Here is a 19426-nt window from a genome sequence, read left to right as displayed (position 1 = left end):
ATAGTGGTTAATACTCTGTGTTGTGGCCGCAGCAACCCCGGTTCGACTCCGGGTCACGGCAGCATGAGACAAATTTCTTGTGTGTATTGATGGACACAAACCAAGCAGAATTTTCCCACAATGCAATAGGGCGGTGTTTGGTCAGTGTTGAGCAGGCGTCAGTCTGACAATGATGTCATATTATTTTGTTATCACTTGACCAGACCCAAAAGTAGGCTCCAGGTATCAGTCTCTTCTCAATGCTAATATCTGCTAGCTTAGTCTGCTACTTTGATGGCTCTGACTACTAAAAGGTCCAGACCCCTGGATATGGTGGTTCCTACCTAAACGTAGATTCTGTCAGCTCATGTTTTGAAATCAACTCACCATGAACACAAGTAGATTTCAATGGACTGCAAATGTGTCTCATTTAATGGTAAACATGTCAAATATAAATTCCATCACCTGAGGAGGTCTGCTGCTGGAATTAAGCTCCAGATATTCACAAGATATTTTATATCTTAAAATGAAGCATTTTTATATTTGATTTATTATTCATTAGCCTGCTTCATGTGGTGTGATTTTATGTGTCCTATATTGAATCGAACTTTGTAAACGATCGTCCCTCAGGATGTTGAATGATGTCAAAAAAGTGTTCTCTAAGCTCTCCTTTCCTCGAAATAGAGGAGTCTCTGCTGAGGTCGTTCCCTCTCAGAGTCCTGACGTCTATTCGGATGCACCGAGAGACTCAGGCAAACAGAAGACAAGGGGAAGTGAAGTAACCTGAAAATGAGAGGGGAGGTTCGACATCAAACTAAAACAGGAAGAACAGGACACAAATGGGATATCAAAATAAGAGAGACCATGAGACATGACCCCCCAGTTCCTGCTGCTTCCAGCTCTTCATATCGAGCCCCTCGTACAGTGGTTGAGAGAGACCACAAATATTCAAGGTGTCTACATAAATGGAGAAGAACACAAGGTGGCGCTGGACGCTGATGATGTTTTAACATATTGAAGTGAGCCCCCTAACACAGGACCTGCATTAATAAAACTCTTTGAAACACTGGAAGCTTTGCTGGATATAAATTCTCCATTCTAATCACTCACCTCCAGAACACATGGAGGAAAACCTCCACCTGGATTGGGGCCAGAACTCCTTGAAGATGATAGAAGAAGATGGAACTCCATTTCCTTTCTGAGTCTGAGTCACAGGGTTGATAGAGTAAAAACAAATGTCCTACCACAAGATCTCTTTCTAGTTCCAGGACCAACTGGAGAAATTGCCTTCAAAACCGTTTCTGAATTGAACAAAATGCTTTCCAGATTTATCTTGCAGGGGAAGAAACCCAGGCTCAAATTTAAACCACACCATGAATGAGCCCCAGTTCCTGCTGTACTGGCCCACCAAAATCTGGAAAAATGTTTCCGTAATGTCCAAATCTCAATGAATAATTTGGAATGTTAACAGGAGAATATCACTACAAGTCATTTAATGATGTGCTTTTAATCCAGGGTTCAAGCCTCATGAAATGAACCCTAGATTTAAATCCTGGATTCAAAGAGAGTAACAACTTTCTACTCACTTGTGGAAAATGGAAATTTAAAAGATTTGAAAGCCTGAGAAGAGAATATCACTGAGAAAGTCGGACTTTTTAGAATCTTCTTCGGTGAGCAATTATTTTAGAACACGACATCAGAAATGAAACAGACTTTAATGATCCAATGCTGAAAATATTCTTGGCTGCCCATCAAGAAACAAGTAAAACCTCATATCGTATGTTGTTTTCCGTTTGACCTGATTCTTGGTTGTCAACTAACTGGCTCATTGGCTTTCTTGATGGAACAACAAAAGCAAAAGTTGAAGACTTTGAATATCCAGACCTCTGGCGTGATTCTCAGCTGTCATTTAAATTTCACATGAACTCAGTGTCCAAGCAAATATCTGGTTGGCTAAAATGACTTTTGTCGTTCTGTTGACTTTTTCCATGAGAAGTCTGGAAAAGTATTATAACACAGTTCATGTTCCCAATGTTGGACTACGCTGGTGGTTTCTATGGGAACACTGGTGACGGCCCCAGGCCTGGGTCCTATGCAGCGTTGTGTGTGCAGGGTCCTGTTGGTGGGTGTGTTTGTGTCTTTGCAGGTCTGACGTCCTCAACAGTCAGGTTCCTTCATACCTGACAGAGCTCATAGGTGAACCCTGCCTCTCGCCCGTAGATGCTGGGATAGGCTCCAGCCCCCCTGCAACCATTAATGTGGGTGTTTTGTTAATTGCATGCCACATGAAATTATTATTGGTCACTTTTCTAGCAACAGTCGCACAGTGGCAAGACAAGAACACTTCTACTTTTGATGATGACAGTTTGTTCAACACTAAACTTCATCCAGTACCATGTTGTCAAACACTGGAACATCCACAGCACCTGAACAGGGACTTGAACCCTGGACCCTCAGATTAAAAGTCTGATGCTCTACCGTCTGAGCTACTCAGGCTCTTTCTACAGCATTTAGACAGGAAAAGAAACACCTGTGAAGGTCAAACTGCTGCTTTCTTGACTTGTTCAATCCTCCATGTTAAAGTCCACCATGCTTTTGATTGGCTCTGATTCTCTGTGGCAAAATCCAACAAGAGGCTCCAAAATGTCTTGAATGTCATTAGAATGCACAGGACAAAATGTTAGTTTCCTTCATGTCTGCAGTTCCTCCACTGGAAAGTAAAGTCAATGCTGTTCCTCTGCTGAAACCTGGGATCGGACCAGGGACCTTTAGATCTTCAGTCTAACGCTCTCCCAACTGAGCTATTTCAGCTCTGAGGGAGGGCCCTGCTTCTCTCATTTTATAATCTCTTCCACTCTCACTAGAACTTAGAGAGGATTTGAGCTTCTGAAGTCATGACACATTGAACAGTTCTACAGGACCATTTTTGATGAATGTCTGAATCACACAAGCCTCTTTTGTTTGTCTTCTTCCCAGTTGCCTCAACATTGTGAGAGCCAATAATTCCACATCTGTACCAGACAAACCTCTGGTTGGTGGGTTTTCTGGATCTTTCTGTTCTAACAGTGTCTTTTGTCTTAATTATGCCACTTTCACATGATACAAACACAAAATGAAAAGCAGAACAAGCCAGAACCCAAAATATGGATTTGCAAGGTCAAACAAACAACAACCAGTCAAGCAAATCAAACCAACAGAAACCAACTACTGGTTCAAAACCAGTAAAAAACAAAAACAGAGGAAAAGTCTCTGTGTGCAAGAACATGCATGTGTGTGTGTGTGTGTGTGTTTAGATGCGTGTGTGTGTGTGTGTTTAGATGCGTGTGTGTCAAAAACTGACAACATGAGCCAACAGTGGTGGTGTCTGTCAAAGAGGTGGAGCTCTGTCCTTCACCTGCAAGATTTCAGCAGGCAGCTCAGGTCCAGTTTTCTTCACTGTGCCACCATGATAAGTTTCCTCCTGAGAAGTTCTTGTCCAAGGTCATAGCTAGTAAAAGAATTGTCACAGTGATACTGGGACCCTGCAGTCCAGTCGTCATATCCAGGACCACACTGGACATGGCCGTCTTTGTTTGTTTTGTTGTTGTGCAACGTGAGAGAACGTGACAGACCATTTTATACCAAAGACAGGCTCTGTGTGTGTGTGTGTGTGTGTGTGTGTGTGACCATATTAAATTCTTTTAAATAAATGTGTTTCAACCTGCTATTATTTGTATGCTGTATGATTTCTGAAAACCAAGACTAACTAAGCGCACTGACCGATTGAGCCACAGAGACTCTGAGTCTCCTGCTTTTCATGAAGAGTTTTCAGGCTAATTTCAGAGTGTGAGGTCCACACTGCACATTTGAGGGAACATGAAGGACAGATGAGAGTCTGACTGTCATGGTGAAAGCCTTCAGCACTAGAACTGAAACAGCCCCCACCATCTTAACCCCCCCCAGACCAAACATCATCATCCAGCCTCCAACCAGAGGTCCATCAGTTATCATGGGAGCCACGTGTGGAGTCTGGATTCTTTTCTAGAAAGTGACGGCAATGACAGTCCTGCCAAGTGACATCACTGACATGAATGGATGACTTCAGTGCATCCAATTACCAAGTGCACTGCAGCAGTCCTTGTTGCTGTCTGCTGTTGTGTCACAGCAAAGTCTTTGGTGCTGGGATGAGGTCATGGAGATGATCTGGGAGCAGTCCTGATGTCAAATGGACAAAATGTGTCAACATGAAATAAAATTGGAAACCTATTTGAAGCCTTATTTTGTGTTTGATGGACATTTTTTTTAAAATCTCTAATGACTTGTTTTAACTGAACCTACTGGATCCTGTGGTGCCTGATGAGGAGACAACTTGCAACTCTCTTCTGGCAGGCCTCCCTGCATGCTCATTCAAGCCTCTGCAGATGATCCAGAATGCAGCAGCACGCCTGGTGCTTCCAGCCCAGCGCTGCTCCAAATCTCTAGCCAGACTCTTCTCTTCTGTTGTTCCCAAATGGTGGAACAAACTACCGAACTCTGTGTGTTCTACTGAGTCCCTTTCTACTTTTAAGAGACAATTGAAGACTCAATTGTTCAGAGAGCACCGAGGCACTTGACCTGACTCTTCTCCTCTTTGTGCTGTGGGGTAGAATAAGTAAGAGGGTCCAAGACCCAGCACTTAGTGATTATGTAGCACTAACTGTGTTGTGTGATGTTGTATGTCTGTCAAAAAAAAGAAAAAAAAAAAGGGAGGGGGGGGCGACACTTCTTCTGCCACTAGATGGCGGTACCTGTGACCAAATCACAACTGAAGCACTTTTGCACTTCCTATGGACTTTTCCTTAATTAAGTCTAAATTCTTACTTGTGTTGTACGTCACTTTGGACAAAAGCGTCTGCTAAATGAAATTGTAGAATTGTAGAATTGTAGAACTTGGGTACAAAGTTGAAGAGGAGGGTTTTTGGAGGGGAGGGGATTTTTTTTCCAGTGTTGTAAATCAAAGTAACTACAACTACATGCTAGAATTTCTCAAAATGTCCTAAGATGGATTCCAAACCAAATCAGCTGTCACAAGGGAAAGTCTGCATGTAAACACACACACACACACACACACACACACACACACACCAACTGACATTCCCAGGGACTAAACCAAACCAATTCCTACGTAACCCAAAGCTCCACCTCAGTTCCAGATGAAACTGGTTGAACATGGAACCGTCCCACTTGGAACATTTCCATCAACTTCACCACCACTGGAGTATCAACAAAGATTTTGGTCAACACCAGAATGGTTGAGACAAGACAACATGCTACCAATCCTCTCTCTCTCCCTCATCATCAGCTGCTACAGCCCTTGAAAGAAAACCTTTGACACATGGACCTACAGTAGGAGCAGATGTTGTCTCCCCTGGAACAGCAGTTTAACGTTGTTGGCAGGACTCGAACCTGCGCGGGGAGACCCCAATGGATTTCTAGTCCATCGCCTTAACCACTCGGCCACAACAACTACACTCCCATGAGCATGAGTAGAGGACTGATATTCAACAATTTATCTTCATCAAAGCACAGTAGATTTTTTTTATCTTCTCACAAACACAAACTATTTGTGTGTGTGTGTGTGTGTGTGTGTTGTTTACCAGCAAGCTGAAAACTGTTGTGGTTTTTGACAATTCTATTGTTTCTGAATGAAAATTATGTGAAGGGACTTCCGGTGACGCCATGATGTAGAAGACACGAGGGAGAATTGCTCCGAGAGAAAACTTATGTAAAAATAGCTCTTTAACGTGATATTAGCAGCAGAAAGGGGTCGAGGACGCGGATAATCAGAGACTAAAGATAAGAGAAATAAAATGGACAAAAAAGGGAAGTCAGCTAAGAAAGAAAATGCGAATGATACAGGCGCCGGTGGAGCGCGGAGCGCCGCACCGGGGATGGCGATGTCCGGAGACGAGGTATCGATGATATTAGCGGAGCTCCGTAAACTACGCCAAGAACATGCAGACGCGGTGACGGAAAACAAAGGAGCCTTAGCAAGACTAGAAGCTAAAATAGCTGAAATGGGGGAGAAAATGGCTCAGTTGGAGCAGCGGTCAGATGAGATGGAAGAGAGGATTAACGACACGGAAGGCCGGACGGCGAGGCTGGAAAGAATGGTCACTTTTCTACTTCAACACGAGGCAAGGCTGTCCGCGAAATGCGAGGACTTGGAATCAAGATCAAGAAGAAACAACATAAGAATACACGGAATCCCAGAGGGTGCTGAGAAAAACGACACCATAGGATTTGTGACTCATTTTATTCAGTCCTCAATGAACTTCCCTGATAAAATGGCGGTTCATTTCGAGAGAGCGCACCGATCACTGACTACGAAGCCAAGAGAAAACACGGCCCCCCCGCGAGCAATAATTGTTCGCTTCCTCAACTACAGGGTGAAAGAACGGCTGATTCAAGAAGCATGGAAGAAAAAGCTCACGTATGAGGGACGTAACGTCTACTTTAACCAGGATTACACAAATGAAGTACAAAAAAAGAGGAAACAAGTAAGGGAAGTTATAAAGAAACTGAAGGAGAAGAATGTGAAGGCACAATCTCCATATCCTGCACAGCTGAAAGTCTTTCTGGAAGACGGGACAAAGACGTTTGCCACATTAATGGATGCTGCACCCATGCTGAGGAATATGGGGATTCAGGTGGAGGAGGAGGACGAGACCGAGAGACTACAGAGAGTGATGGCGCAAGGCAGCTGGACCATCATGACGGGACAGAGGGGGAGAAGACAGCAGCCAAACATCACAGAGACGGATCTACGGGCCCTTATCAAGTGAAGTATTTCATACGAAGAGGATGCCCTGAAATATACATGATCAATAAAAGTGTCTGTTAAAAAGGACATACACGAAGACAAATGGAGCTGGTTAAGAGGTAATTTACTACTTATAAAAAAAAAAAAAAAAAAACAACAGACAAAATATTGTTTTGGTTCTATTTTGGAGCAAAATCACTGCTTTTGTGGAGCAAATGGCAACTTTACACAACATCCGAGAAGTTGCAAGTGCACATAGTGCGAACCACCAGAGGGCCTTCGTCACAACTCTCTGGTCAGGGGACAGTTGGGAGTCTTGTTTTTCTTGTTATTGTGTATTAGTTCTTGAGGAGATGCAGACTTGTCTTTTTCGCTGTGCTACTTTTTGCACAGTTATATTAGTTAATAAGAGATGTAAAGTTACTGGGTTTCCACTTAAACAAATATGAGTAGGCTAAACCTTGTGTCATATAATGTCCATGGGTTGAATCACCCCATAAAGAGAAAGAAAATACTGAGTCAATTGAAAAAAATGCAATGTTCAATAGCTTTGATACAAGAAACACATCTGGATGACAACGAATGTAACAAACTGAAAAGGGAATGGGTAAACCAAGTATTTCATGCTTCTTTTGGAAAAAGAAGGGGAGTAGCCATATTAATAAATAAATCCCTGCAATTTCATACAGAGAAAGTGATAAAAGATCATCTGGGAAGATATATAATGATGGTTGGTTCCATAAGCGATATGACAATATCCATACTAAATGTTTATGCCCCAAATGAGGAAAATGCGGCATTCTTTAAAAATATAGCCAACGTAATTGCCAACAATGGGAAAGGGATGATAGTGATTGGGGGTGATTTTAACACAGTGCAGAATGGTAAGCTGGATAGATTGCCTCCAGAACAGGGACCAAGTGCAAAAAAATCGAAGGTACTAAATAATGTCATAAGAGAGCGAGGTCTTACTGATCCATGGAGAAGAAATAACCCTAGAGGGAAGGATTTGACTTTTTACTCAAACCCACACGGGAGTTATTCAAGGATAGATTTTTTCTGCGTTTCACAACAACATATGCATAAAGTGCTGGACTGTGGCACAGACACCATCACTATAAGTGATCATGCTCCTATTACGCTAACGGTAGATATGGGTAATGAATCTTTTTTCAAATACTGGAGACTTCATGTATCTCTGTTATCAGATGAGAGTGTGGTAAAGGAACGAAAACAAAATTTAAAGGAATACTTTCAAACTAATGACAAAGGGGAAGTTTCACCTTCAATTTTATGGGACGGGGGGAAGGCAGTTATTAGAGGGAAAATAATAGAGATATCTTCCAGAATGAGAAAGGCCCGATTAAAGCAACAAAATATGTTAGAGAATAAAATTAGAGAGTTGGAATTGGAACACAAAAGAACATCAAGTAACTCAACACTTATCGAACTGAAAAAAATCAAACAACGGCTCGATGAACTATTAACTTACAAAGCAGAGGGGGCTTTAAGGTTTACGAATCAGAGATATTATGAGATGGGGAATAGAGCCAGCAGATTATTAGCATTTCAACTTAGAAAAGCCCAGGCAAATAGGACGATAAATAAAATAAGACATCCTAACTCTAAAAAATGTATGATAAAGCCAACGGAGATAGCAGCAGCGTTTGCAGAATATTATAAAAATCTATATGATGACCCTGACTCGCAATCACTAGAAAATAAAACACTGGCATTCCTCAAAAGATTGCACTTACCGTCATTATTAACAGAGGAGGCATCTGAAATGGTTAGGCCAATCTCAGTACAGGAAATAGCTAATACAATTAAGGTACTTAAAAATAATAAATCCCCTGGCACAGATGGGCTCTCGGGAGAATTTTATAAGTGTTTTGCGAAGGAGATTACACCAGCCCTTTTCAAAGGATTTAATTATGCCCTGACATCAGGTGACCCAGCAACATCTTGGTCAGAAGCCATTATCTCAGTCATACATAAAGAAGGAAAGGACCCAACCACATGTGAAGGATACAGGCCTGTCAGCTTGTTATGTAGTGATCTGAAGATATTGACTCATATTTTAGCACATAGGATACAGATATATATAACAAAATTAATCAAACCAGATCAGACAGGGTTCATCCCTGGTAGACAAGGAGCTAACAATATTAGGAGAACATTAAATCTTATATCATGTGCTAAAAACAACAGACAGCCCGCTTTGATGCTCAGTTAAGATGCACAAAAGGCATTTGACCAGGTAAAATGGAGCTTCCTATATCGGACATTAGAAGTTTTTGGGTTTCATTCAACATTTATAGATTGGGTAAAATTGGTTTATAAAAACCCCAAATCACGGATTAGAGTTAACGGATGCTGTTCAGATTTCTTTCCCCTCAAAAGAGGGGTCAGACAAGGGGATTGTCTGAGTCCATTGCTGTTGGCATTACGTATTGAACCATTAGCCGAATCAATAAGACAAAATAAGGATATTAAGGGAATAAGAGATGAAGGGGGAGTGGAGCATAAAATATCTTTATTTGCTGACGATATATGAACATATCTAAGTGAACCCTCCTTAACTATACCAGCTTTATTGAACAATCTGAATGAATATGGAGAATCATCAGGTTATTTAACTAATGAATCTAAGTCAGTAGCAATGATGCTTTCAGGCAAATATCCAACTGAATTAGAGGGAAAGTTCAATTTCAAATGGACCACCACAGGGTTTAGATATCTTGGCATCATTATTACTCCCATTATATCACAGCTATTTAAAGAAAATTATGGAAAACTGATTACAGAAATAAAGAAGGATTTGGCCAGATGGGAGATATTGCCCCTGTCGATGGTGGGAAGAATCGAAACAGTGAGAATGAACATTGTACCCAGATTGTTGTTTCTGTTCGACTCACTGCCAATTATGGTCTCTAGTTCAACTTTTAAGATGTTAGACAAAATCATATCTACATTTGTTTGGCAAAATAAAAAAGCTAGAATCAAATACAAAATCCTTCTTTGCCCAAAAGAGAAGGGAGGGTTAAATTTACCTGGTCTAAAAAATTATTATTGGGCAGCACAACTTAGAGCGATTATTACGTGGATCACGAAGGAGACAGACACAATGTGGGTGGGAATGGAACAAAATTCCTGTCAGAAAACACCTTTGGAGGTACTCCCGTTTTTGAAAGAGAAGATGCAGAAAAAAGAGGGGCTGCGTAATGACTGGATTAGGGTAACAATAAAAGTATGGTCAATAGTGCGAAAAAAACTGAAAATATCTAACTCAATAAGTAGAATCACCAAAAAAGCAGGAAATCCAGACTTTTTACCATCTGTTATGGATGCAGGGTACAACAAATGGAGAAGTAAGGGGTTAATTTATATTGCACAAGTTTTCAATGGACAGTATATGAAGTCGTTTGAGCAACTTAAAAAAGAGTTTAACTTACCGAACCATGACTTCTACAAATTTCTACAATGAAGACACTACCTTCAGAAGCACAGAGAGTGGGAAAATATTTGTAGAACACCATCTAAGCTGGAGGAATTGCTGTTGTCGTATTTGGAGGGGGAGACTAAAAAGGGGTTAATATCAAAAATCTATAGAGTACTACAACATGAATGTAAGGACAACAATTTGGATGTTAAGGAAAAATGGGAATTAGAAACAAATACGATTATACCAGATGAAAATTGGGAGGAAACATTCAGAGCAGGACACAAATTAACAAGCAGCCCAATGTGGAGGGAGTTTGACTGGAAGGTGAAGATGAGATATTTCAACACTCCATCTAAGACTTCAAAATATAGCAACACATCTGAACTGTGTTGGAGAGGATGTCAGTTAATAGGAGATTTTACGCACATATTCTGGGATTGCCCACAGCTGTTGAACTTCTGGGAGAATGGTCGGAAGGAGATTGGGCAAATTTTGGACATTAATTTTGCTTTGGACGCAGCAATGTTTATCCTTGGCATACCACCTGAGAATCTGACAGACAGAAACCTGATTGCTTTGTGGAGGATTTTGATTCTGATCGCTAAAAAGACAATAACAGCCTGCTTGCTAAAGCCAGAACCTCCAAACATATCACAATGGAGGAATAGAGTAAAAAATGTATACATCATGGAAAAAATCACAGCAAGGTTACAGCTGAAAACAGGACAGTTTGCTGAAAGATGGGCACCAGTGAAAACAGTATTGGAATTATAAACATCAACATTTTTTAAAATTTTTTTATTTATTTATTTTTTTTTCATGTGTATCTTGGAATAAGTATCTGAACACTTGTCTGGAATATTTGTCTGCGCATCTCTGTCATGTTCTATCTGTGCTGTATGTATGTTAAATAAAAAATAAGTTCCAAAAAAAAAAAAAGCCTCACAGTAATTCAATAATCTAGAAGTAGAAACCAGAGTCACTTGGGACAAGGATGGGATTCAAACCCATGCTTGCAGAGCACAATGGATTAGCAGTCCATCACCTTAACCACTCGGCCACCTCATCTGCTGATGGCAACCCTCACCTTTTAAACACCTGAACTCTTTGGAGCCTATTTGTCAGAAATGGACCCAGCAGGAGCCACTGAACACAACTCTGACATAATCAGGCTTCTTCCCAGCAGCATCGTGCTACAGAAGGCAGAATACAGACCATCGACACATCATCAGAGTGAACACCAGCTGATGTTTACAAGTTTAATTCACCTTTTACTACAAAATAACATCCAAGCTCAGATTCTCTTGTCCTGATTGAACAAGTAAATGTTTAAGAAGATGAGAGTACCAGACTTTTTCATCCAAGGAAACAAGCATCCTATCACTGTCCTATGCAGAGTTTCTATGAAAAAAAGTGAGACAACCCCAAGATTTTCTTTTTCCTCTTGTTGGATTTTGCCACAGAGAATCAGAGCCAATCAAAAGCTTGTTGGACTTTAACGTTGGAGGACAGAACAAGTCATGACATCATCAGTTTTACCTTCACAGGTGCTTCATTTACTTTACTTTCAATTTTACAGAGGTAGAACCTGAAATCAAAGCTGTCTGTCAAAAGAAGTGAAAGCTTCCCAGGCTGTGATGTTCTTGTCTACAAACTGTCTTGTATGGAGCTTCAATCTTTAATAAAAAGAATAAAAAGAGGATAACATTTGTTGTGATTTGGCGCTTTAAAAATAAAACTTACGACTTACATGGAAACTGTGGGGGGGGGGGTGGAGCCTCCATCAGGTATGTGTTTGATGTCTGAATTCTGTCTCTGATGTCTGAATTCTGTCTTTGATCTCTGGGTTCTGAGCATTGATCTCCTGCTTCAGTCTTTGATCTCTGACTGATCCTAAACTAATCAAAGGATCACATCAGCATATTGGTCCAGTCTACAGATGGTGATTTTACCTATTTGAAGCCTTATTTTGTGTTTGATGGACATTTTTAAAATCACTAATGATTTTTTGACTGATCATCCTGGACACTGTGGTGCCTGATGAGGAGACAACTTGGGTACAAAGTTGAAGAGGAGGGTTTTTGGAGAAGGGATATTTTTGCAGTGTTCCAAGTCAATAATAACTGTGGCAAAATGTCATCATTTTTCAAAATGTCCTCACGAAGATGGTTTGAAATTCTGTCTCTCCCTCATCCTCAGCTTCTACAGCCCTTTAAAGAAAACCTTTGACTCGTGGATCTAAAAAGATCAGATGTTGTCTCCTCCAGAACATCAACACTTTAACGTTGTTGGCAGGACTCCAACCTGAGCAGGGAGACCCCAATGGATTTCTAGTCCATCGCCTTCACCACTCGGCCACAACAACCACATTCACACACACATTTGTAAAAGATTCACATTGACACAAATCTTTAAAATTATGTTACAAGCCCATTTGTGTGAGGTCCTATTTTCTCTTTTTCAGCATTCCTTTGTTTCCAGGTCTCTAATAAGTGCAGAATTACAAAGACAAGCAAGCTTGATCCATCCTGGGCAGGTGATAGGAGCCCATTGACCACTGGCCAGAGACCCTGGCACAGACGTTGGGGGTGGTGATAGAGAGCATTTCTACAATTATATTCTACATTTATAGAATTCTACAATCCTACAATTTCATTGAGCAGACGCTTTTGTCCAAAGCCACTTGCATATGTTTTCGGTGAGTTTGGCTCCTGAACTCAAGACAGTTGTGACTCATAAAGGACAGCTTCAAATGCAGCTGTGAAGCCTCATTGTCAGCTGGGAGGACCGACAGGTGTCTCCCTCTAGTGGCTCCTCACAGCAACACGAGCCTCATTTCATTCACATGCATCCACCACCTCACTACCAAAGGCCAGTTGGGCCTCCACAGAATGGTGAGTTTCAAGTGTTGGACAAAGGTCTTTAAGATGTTCTTATTAATTCTATAACATCTGAGATAAAAATCTATGGAATTACAACTAACAAGCAGCCAAACACCTGATCAGATGCTCCTTCATGAGGCTGAGAAGAATCAATCTAAACTGGGATGAAGAAAATTAATTGAGAGGAGAAACCTACTGATTGGATGACATGGACCCACCTGATCCATGTCAGCCTTGTTGGAGCAGAAAGAGGTGGATCAGAGGAATCAGTGGATCAAGACTCAGGTGTCAGATGAAGAATCTCTTTATTCACAATGGAGTCAGAGAAATCTTCCAACGTGAACGTGAAAGACCATTTTATACCAAAGACAGGCTGTGTGTGTGTGTGTGTGTGTGTGTGTGTGTGTGTGTGTGTGTGTGTGTCCCTACTGACTGGAAACTGAATAATAACCAGACTAACTTTTGTTATTGACCAAGTCTGGGTGACTCACTAAATTCATAACTGAAGTGATTATTTAATTCATACATAAAACATTTGTCCAAAAGTCATGATCAAATTCATGTAAAATCTGAGCAACGAGGGTTTGAAAATGTTCAAATGAGCCAAAACAATGTCCTGGGATCCAACCAGGGACCTTTAGATCCACACCAATCTTCCCTGACCTCATAGAAACTGGAACATTTCAACAAATAAATTCAAATTCAACTAAGCAGCAACTCTAGAACAGTCAGAGCACTTGCTAATTCCCCTGTTAGCTCCAGATCAGACAATGCAGGCTCACCTTCACACTTGGTTGCACGACCGTCACCAGTTGAAGCCTCTCTGGTTCAACAAACTCTGGGAACTCAAGACACAAATCAGCACCGGTGCAGGTCCAGATCCAGATGTTAGCTGATGGGGACAATGGCTTAAGGGAGCTCCAGGTAGCTGGTTTGAACTGGTCCCTCATCTCTGTGAGTAGAAACCATCTGAGGTGGAGGGTGAAGATCTGCTTTGACCTCCTTATCTCCCAGTAAAGCCAGTATAGATGTTGAGCTTGGAGGAGTTGATGGCCTCCTTCATCTTCTTGTTGGAGATGTTTGCTAAACTCAGCACCACCATTGATCAGAGGAAAGTCCACTTGTCAGCTGGACACTGGAGTTTCTAGTGACCTGCAGGATCTTAGTTGTGGTGGCAGCAGGCCTGTTCCAAGAGCTTTGCTCACATTCATGATCAGGCTTCATAATGGTTCTGGACCACTGTGTGATAGGAGCTGATCCTGGAGCAGCAGAAGACAAATATAGAGAAGAAAAGACAAAAGACAGAGAGAAATGAGGGAGAGAATGACAAAAAGATGGGGAACAAGATGAGGGTGAAAGACAAGCAGAGAGAAAGACAGGGGGACAGGGGGATGGAAGACAGACACAAAAACCAACAACAGCAACAGCAGCAATAATAGTTTTGATATTGTCCTGTTATTGATGTTTTCATGTGAAAGTGGCATATTTAAGATAAAAGACACTGTTAGAACAGAAAGATCCAGAAAACCCACCAACCAGAGGTGTGTCTGGTACAGATGTGGAATTATTGGCTCACACAATGTTGAGGCAACTGGGAAGAAGACAAACAAAAAAGGCTTGTTTGATTCAGACATTCATCAAAAATGGTCCTGTAGAACTGTTCAATGTGTCATGACTTCAGAAGCTCAAATCCTCTCTAAGTTCTAGTGAGAGTGGAAGAGATTATAAAATGAGAGAAGCAGGGCCCTCCCTCAGAGCTGAAACAGCTCAGTTGGGAGAGCGTTAGACTGAAGATCTAAAGGTCCCTGGTCCGATCCCAGGTTTCAGCAGAGGAACAGCATTGACTTTACTTTCCAGTGGAGGAACTGCAGACATGAAGGAGACTAACATCTTGTCCTGTGCATTCTTATGACATTCAAGACATTTTTGGATTCTCTTGTTGGATTTTGCCACAGAGAATCAGAGCCAATCAAAAGCATGGTGGACTTTAACATGGAGGATTGAACAAGTCAAGAAAGCAGCAGTTTGACCTTCACAGGTGTTTCTTTTCCTGTCTAAATGCTGTAGGAAGAGCCTGAGTAGCTCAGACGGTAGAGCATCAGACTTTTAATCTGAGGGTCCAGGGTTCAAGTCCTTGTTCAGGTGCTGTGCTGGTGTTCCAGTGTTTAACAACATGGTACTGGATGAAGTTTAGTGTTGAACAAACTGTTATCATCAGAAGTAGAAGTGTTCTCGTCTTGCCACTGTGAGACTGTAGCTGCAGGTCAAATGTGAGATAAAAGTGACTAATAATAATTTCATGTGGCATGCAATTAACGGAAGACCACAAATAACACTGGTCAAGTTAATCTTATTTATATTGCACCAAATCACAACAAAACTTATCTCATGACACTTCACAGGTAGAGCAGGTCCAGTACCAAACTCCTTCAATGAATCTACACCCAACAATTCTCCATCAGCAAGCACATCCTGCAACAGCGGCGACAAAAACCTTCCTTTTAACAGGCAGGAACATCGAGCAGATCCAGGTTCAATGGGGACGGCCTTCTGCTTTGACCGGTTGGGGGGAAAGAGAACAGGAACAAAACAGATAATGGAGGAAGACGGATATGTAGAAGGAAAGAGAGGGACAGAGAAAAAGAGAGAGAGAGACTGATGGACAGACGGTGATGTGAGTAGGTGGAGCTACGGGTGGCAGCTTGAGCCTCTTCAGCTCTGCAGCCTCCTCCAGCAGCACCCAGATCTGGAATGAGAGGAGCCTAAAAGGATCCTGAGAAGGAGACAAGTTAGTAATACTTATGAGTATAATTAATGTATGACACATATAGGAGGAGAGAGAGGAGTGGAGAGAAGTCCAGTGCACTGCATCTGCCATCTGTCTACTTCAAATTACACGCTGCATGACATTCAATTTCAAAGCAAAGGAAAGACGCTTCAAGAAAAGGTGTGTGAGGGAAGCTCGCTCATGCTGGTCCCCAAAGACTCAAAGCTGCCCTTTCCTCACAAAGAAACAAAAAAGCTTACAGCACCTGGTATTCCCGAGCGGTCTCCCATCCAAGTACTAACAAGGCCCAACCCTGCTTATCTTCCAAGATCAGACAAGTTCGGGCATGTTCAGAGTGGTATGGCCGTAAGCCCTTGACTCTGAAACACATTGGCTCTATATCCATTTCACACACTTTACAACCTCAGAAAAAAAGTGATGCGCAAAAGCCTCAGGGTTATTTCACACGCCAAATAGGTGTCCTGTCAATACAACGAAAAGAATGTTGATGTCATCGAGAGAAAAGTACTGCATCTGCCATCTGTCTACTTCAAATTACACACTGCATGACATTCCATTCCAAAGCTGCGGAGGGCGCTTCAAGAAAAGGTGTGTGAGGGAAGCTCGCTCATGCTGGTCCCTAAAGACTCAAAGCTGCCCTTTCCTCACAAAGAAACAAAAAAAGCTTAGAGCACCTGGTATTCCCAGGCAGTCTCCCATCCAAGTACTAACCAGGCCCAACCCTGCTAAGCTTCCGAGATCAGACGAGATCGGGCGTGTTCAGAGTGGTATGGCCGTAAGCCCTTGACTCTCACACACATGGGCTCTATATCCATTTCACTCACTTTACAACATCAGAAAAAAAGTGATGCGCAACAGCCTCAGGGTCTTTTCACACGGCAAATAGGTGTCCTGTCAATACAACGAAAAGAATGTTGATGTCATCTAGAGAAAAGTACTGCATCTGCCATCTGTCTACTTCAAATTACACACTGCATGACATTCCATTCCAAAGCTGCAGAGGGCGCTTCAAGAAAAGGTGTGTGAGGGAAGCTCGCTCATGCTGGTCCCGAAAGACTCAAAGCTGCCCTTTCCTCACAAAGAAACAAAAAAGCTTACAGCACCTGGTATTTCCAGGCGGTCTCCCATCCAAGTACTAACCAGGCCCGATCCTGCTGAGCTTCCGAGATCAGACGAGATCGGGCGTGTTCAGAGTGGTATGGCCGTAAGCTCTTGACTCTGACACACATGGGCTCTATATCCATTTCACTCACTTTACAATCTCAGAAAAAAAGTGATGTGCAACAGCCTCACGGTCTTTTCACACGCCAAATAGGTGTCCTGTCAATACAAAGAAAAGAATGTTGATGTCATCGAGAGAAAAGTACTGCATCTGCCATCTGTCTACTTCAAATTACACACTGCATGAAATTCCATTCCAAAGCTGCGGAGGGCGCTTCAAGAAAAGGTGTGTGAGGGAAGCTCGTTCATGCTGGTCCCCAAAGATTCAAAGCTGCCCTTTCCTCACAATGAAACATAAAAAGCTCACAGCACCTGGTATTCCCTGGCGGACTCCCATCCAAGTACTAACCAGGCCCAACCCTGCTTAGCTTCCAAGATCAGACGAAATCGGGCGTGTTCAGAGCAGTATGGCCGTAAGCCCTTGACTCTTACACACATGGGTTCTATATCCATTTCACTCACTTTACAATCTCAGAAAAAAAGTGATGTGCAACAGCCTCACGGTCTTTTCACACGCCAAATAGGTGTCCTGTCAATACAAAGAAAAGAATGTTGATGTCATCGAGAGAAAAGTACTGCATCTGCCATCTGTCTTCTTCAAATTACACGCTGCATGAAATTCAATTTCAAAGCTGCAGAAAGGCGCTTCAAGAAAAGGTGTGTGAGGGAAGCTCGTTCATGCTGGTCCCTAAAGACTCAAAGCTGCCCTTTCCTCAAGCTGAAGTTAAAAGAATTGCAAATTAATCCTTCACAGGTACTTGTTCACGGAGATGGATGAAATAAAAATTGAATATATTCTCGTATTATAAAAATACAATGAACAAAATTATTAACAATGAGGAAGAGGATTTTCAAAACAAAACAAACAGTGTCTTTCTTGGTTCTGAGCTTTCGTTCCACTGAAAATAAAAATCTTTTTTAGTTAGATAGTTTCACATAAAATACCCTCAATTCATCCTTAACACCTCAATTGTAAGGAAAAAACAGTTTCCTCTACAAAAGATAACCCTTTTCTTTTTTTTAATATACATCATATTTAATCCCTTTCAGAATCCTTAAGTTACTTTCTAAAACGGTATTCTTTAATTTACAACAACTAAAACTCAATATTTTACCTGTGGGCACACACACATTCATATGAAAAACCTTTAATTTGATTTTTACCTGTTTCAGGCCTGTTTATTGAAGCTCGTGTGCGGTCGGGGCTTCACAACTGTAATGGCCGCTTCACTCGCAGCTGAGCACACAATAAAAGCAAGTGCATGTGTATGTTAGTCCTCACAAATCCAGGGTTTTATTAGAAGGGGGAGAACGGGAATGGAGGATGACAGTCTGAATGGTAATGGCAATGGTGGTGGCAGTCACAATCCAAACACTCACACGCAATGGCGGGACAGCGAAAGTCACGAAGAAGAAAACACAGCAGGACAGGGCACAGCAGAACAGCAGAGCCATCGGATGGAAACCCGTCTCTCTCTCTCCAGTGTCCGTCTCCTTCAAGCACATTATCTTAATTTAGCCACAATTATCAAACATTATCTCGTGTCGAATTCGCATTACCTTTACTTTCGCTCCAAAAATATTACAACGCTAAAGCTACGATTTGCAGGCACATTAGCACGGAATGCTATCCCTAGCTAGCACGTCGCTAACCATGTACACATCCAGTCTCTTTTCACTATAACAGTTAGATAAAGCGCAAATACAGGCATAAATATTCACCTCTCGAAGGTCACACAGAAGTTTACATCAGGACCACCAGTCGTCGACCTCCAAAATAAACTTAAATGCTCTCCACACAAACGATGCCTCCCCTCTCAGCTCTCTGATTATTGCCTCTGTTTCTCTCCCCATGCGCGCTAACTACTCACCTCACAAACCTGCGCCACTAGTCCCACCCCTTACACAGTAGCTTTCCTCTGATTGGCTTTTGCGGTCTTAATACACCCAAAGATAAAACAGGAATGAAATGATTGACAGGAAACAATTGAGGTTACATATAAACTCGGCTTCTTCCCCTCTCCTTATTCTCAGATCACTGATCTTTTACAGACTCAGAGAACTTAAAGACCTTTTGATGAATTTATTTTTTAACTGTAAATAGTTTTACTTTTTAAATGTTACATATTATATTTATGCTTTTAACCTGCTCACATTATAACCAATTTTAACGATTATGAACTCTATTTATTTTTGAACTTTTTAACACATCTTTTTATGCTTTTTATGCTATGTAATTTATTTGATTTTTGTACACGGCTACATGTCGTATGATAACAAGAGTGTATATTGTTTACAATGTGTTACAGTCAATGGGTGGCACGTTGGTA

At 41.7% G+C, this 19426-nt stretch overlaps 1 long non-coding RNA gene, 6 other non-coding genes and 2 pseudogenes across 8 annotated transcripts; 1 reads left to right on the top strand and 8 right to left on the bottom strand.

Moving 5' to 3' along the window:
- Positions 1–2402: 2402 nt before the first annotated feature.
- On the bottom strand, positions 2403–2475 carry trnak-uuu (transfer RNA lysine (anticodon UUU)). The gene has a single exon. It is a non-coding gene; the product is annotated as a tRNA-Lys (tRNA).
- Positions 2476–2717: 242 nt separating this feature from the next.
- Positions 2718–2790, bottom strand: trnaf-gaa (transfer RNA phenylalanine (anticodon GAA)). Its single transcript has one exon. It is a non-coding gene; the product is annotated as a tRNA-Phe (tRNA).
- A 2592-nt stretch (positions 2791–5382) lies between these two features.
- Positions 5383–5464, bottom strand: trnas-aga (transfer RNA serine (anticodon AGA)). Its single transcript has one exon. It is a non-coding gene; the product is annotated as a tRNA-Ser (tRNA).
- Positions 5465–14238: 8774 nt separating this feature from the next.
- Positions 14239–18941, bottom strand: LOC147263563 (uncharacterized). Of its 2 annotated transcripts, XR_015112634.1 has the most exons (4): positions 18819–18941; positions 18477–18590; positions 18261–18333; positions 14239–14346 (listed from the first exon to the last, which is right to left on the bottom strand). It is a non-coding gene; the product is annotated as an uncharacterized LOC147263563 (long non-coding RNA). The 2 variants fall into 2 exon arrangements; XR_015112633.1 differs by lacking the exon at positions 14239–14346 and having other exon boundaries at positions 17978–18333.
- On the top strand, positions 14844–14916 carry trnaf-gaa (transfer RNA phenylalanine (anticodon GAA)). Its single transcript has one exon. It is a non-coding gene; the product is annotated as a tRNA-Phe (tRNA).
- Positions 16108–16226, bottom strand: LOC147263567 (5S ribosomal RNA; annotated as a pseudogene).
- LOC147263566 (5S ribosomal RNA) lies at positions 16538–16656 on the bottom strand. The gene has a single exon (XR_015115415.1). It is a non-coding gene; the product is annotated as a 5S ribosomal RNA (ribosomal RNA).
- LOC147263565 (5S ribosomal RNA) lies at positions 16967–17085 on the bottom strand. Its single transcript, XR_015115211.1, has one exon. It is a non-coding gene; the product is annotated as a 5S ribosomal RNA (ribosomal RNA).
- LOC147263564 (5S ribosomal RNA) lies at positions 17397–17515 on the bottom strand (annotated as a pseudogene).
- Positions 18942–19426: the final 485 nt, after the last annotated feature.

The sequence above is a fragment of the Aulostomus chinensis genome, chromosome 4 (genome assembly GCF_037954235.1).
Source record: "Aulostomus chinensis isolate RoL2024-O1b breed Wild chromosome 4, RoL_Achi_v1.0, whole genome shotgun sequence".
NCBI classification, from domain to species: Eukaryota; Metazoa; Chordata; class Actinopteri; order Syngnathiformes; family Aulostomidae; genus Aulostomus; species Aulostomus chinensis.
The sequence above is the reverse complement of the archived record's forward strand: the minus strand, read 5'-3'. Positions and strand labels throughout refer to the sequence as shown.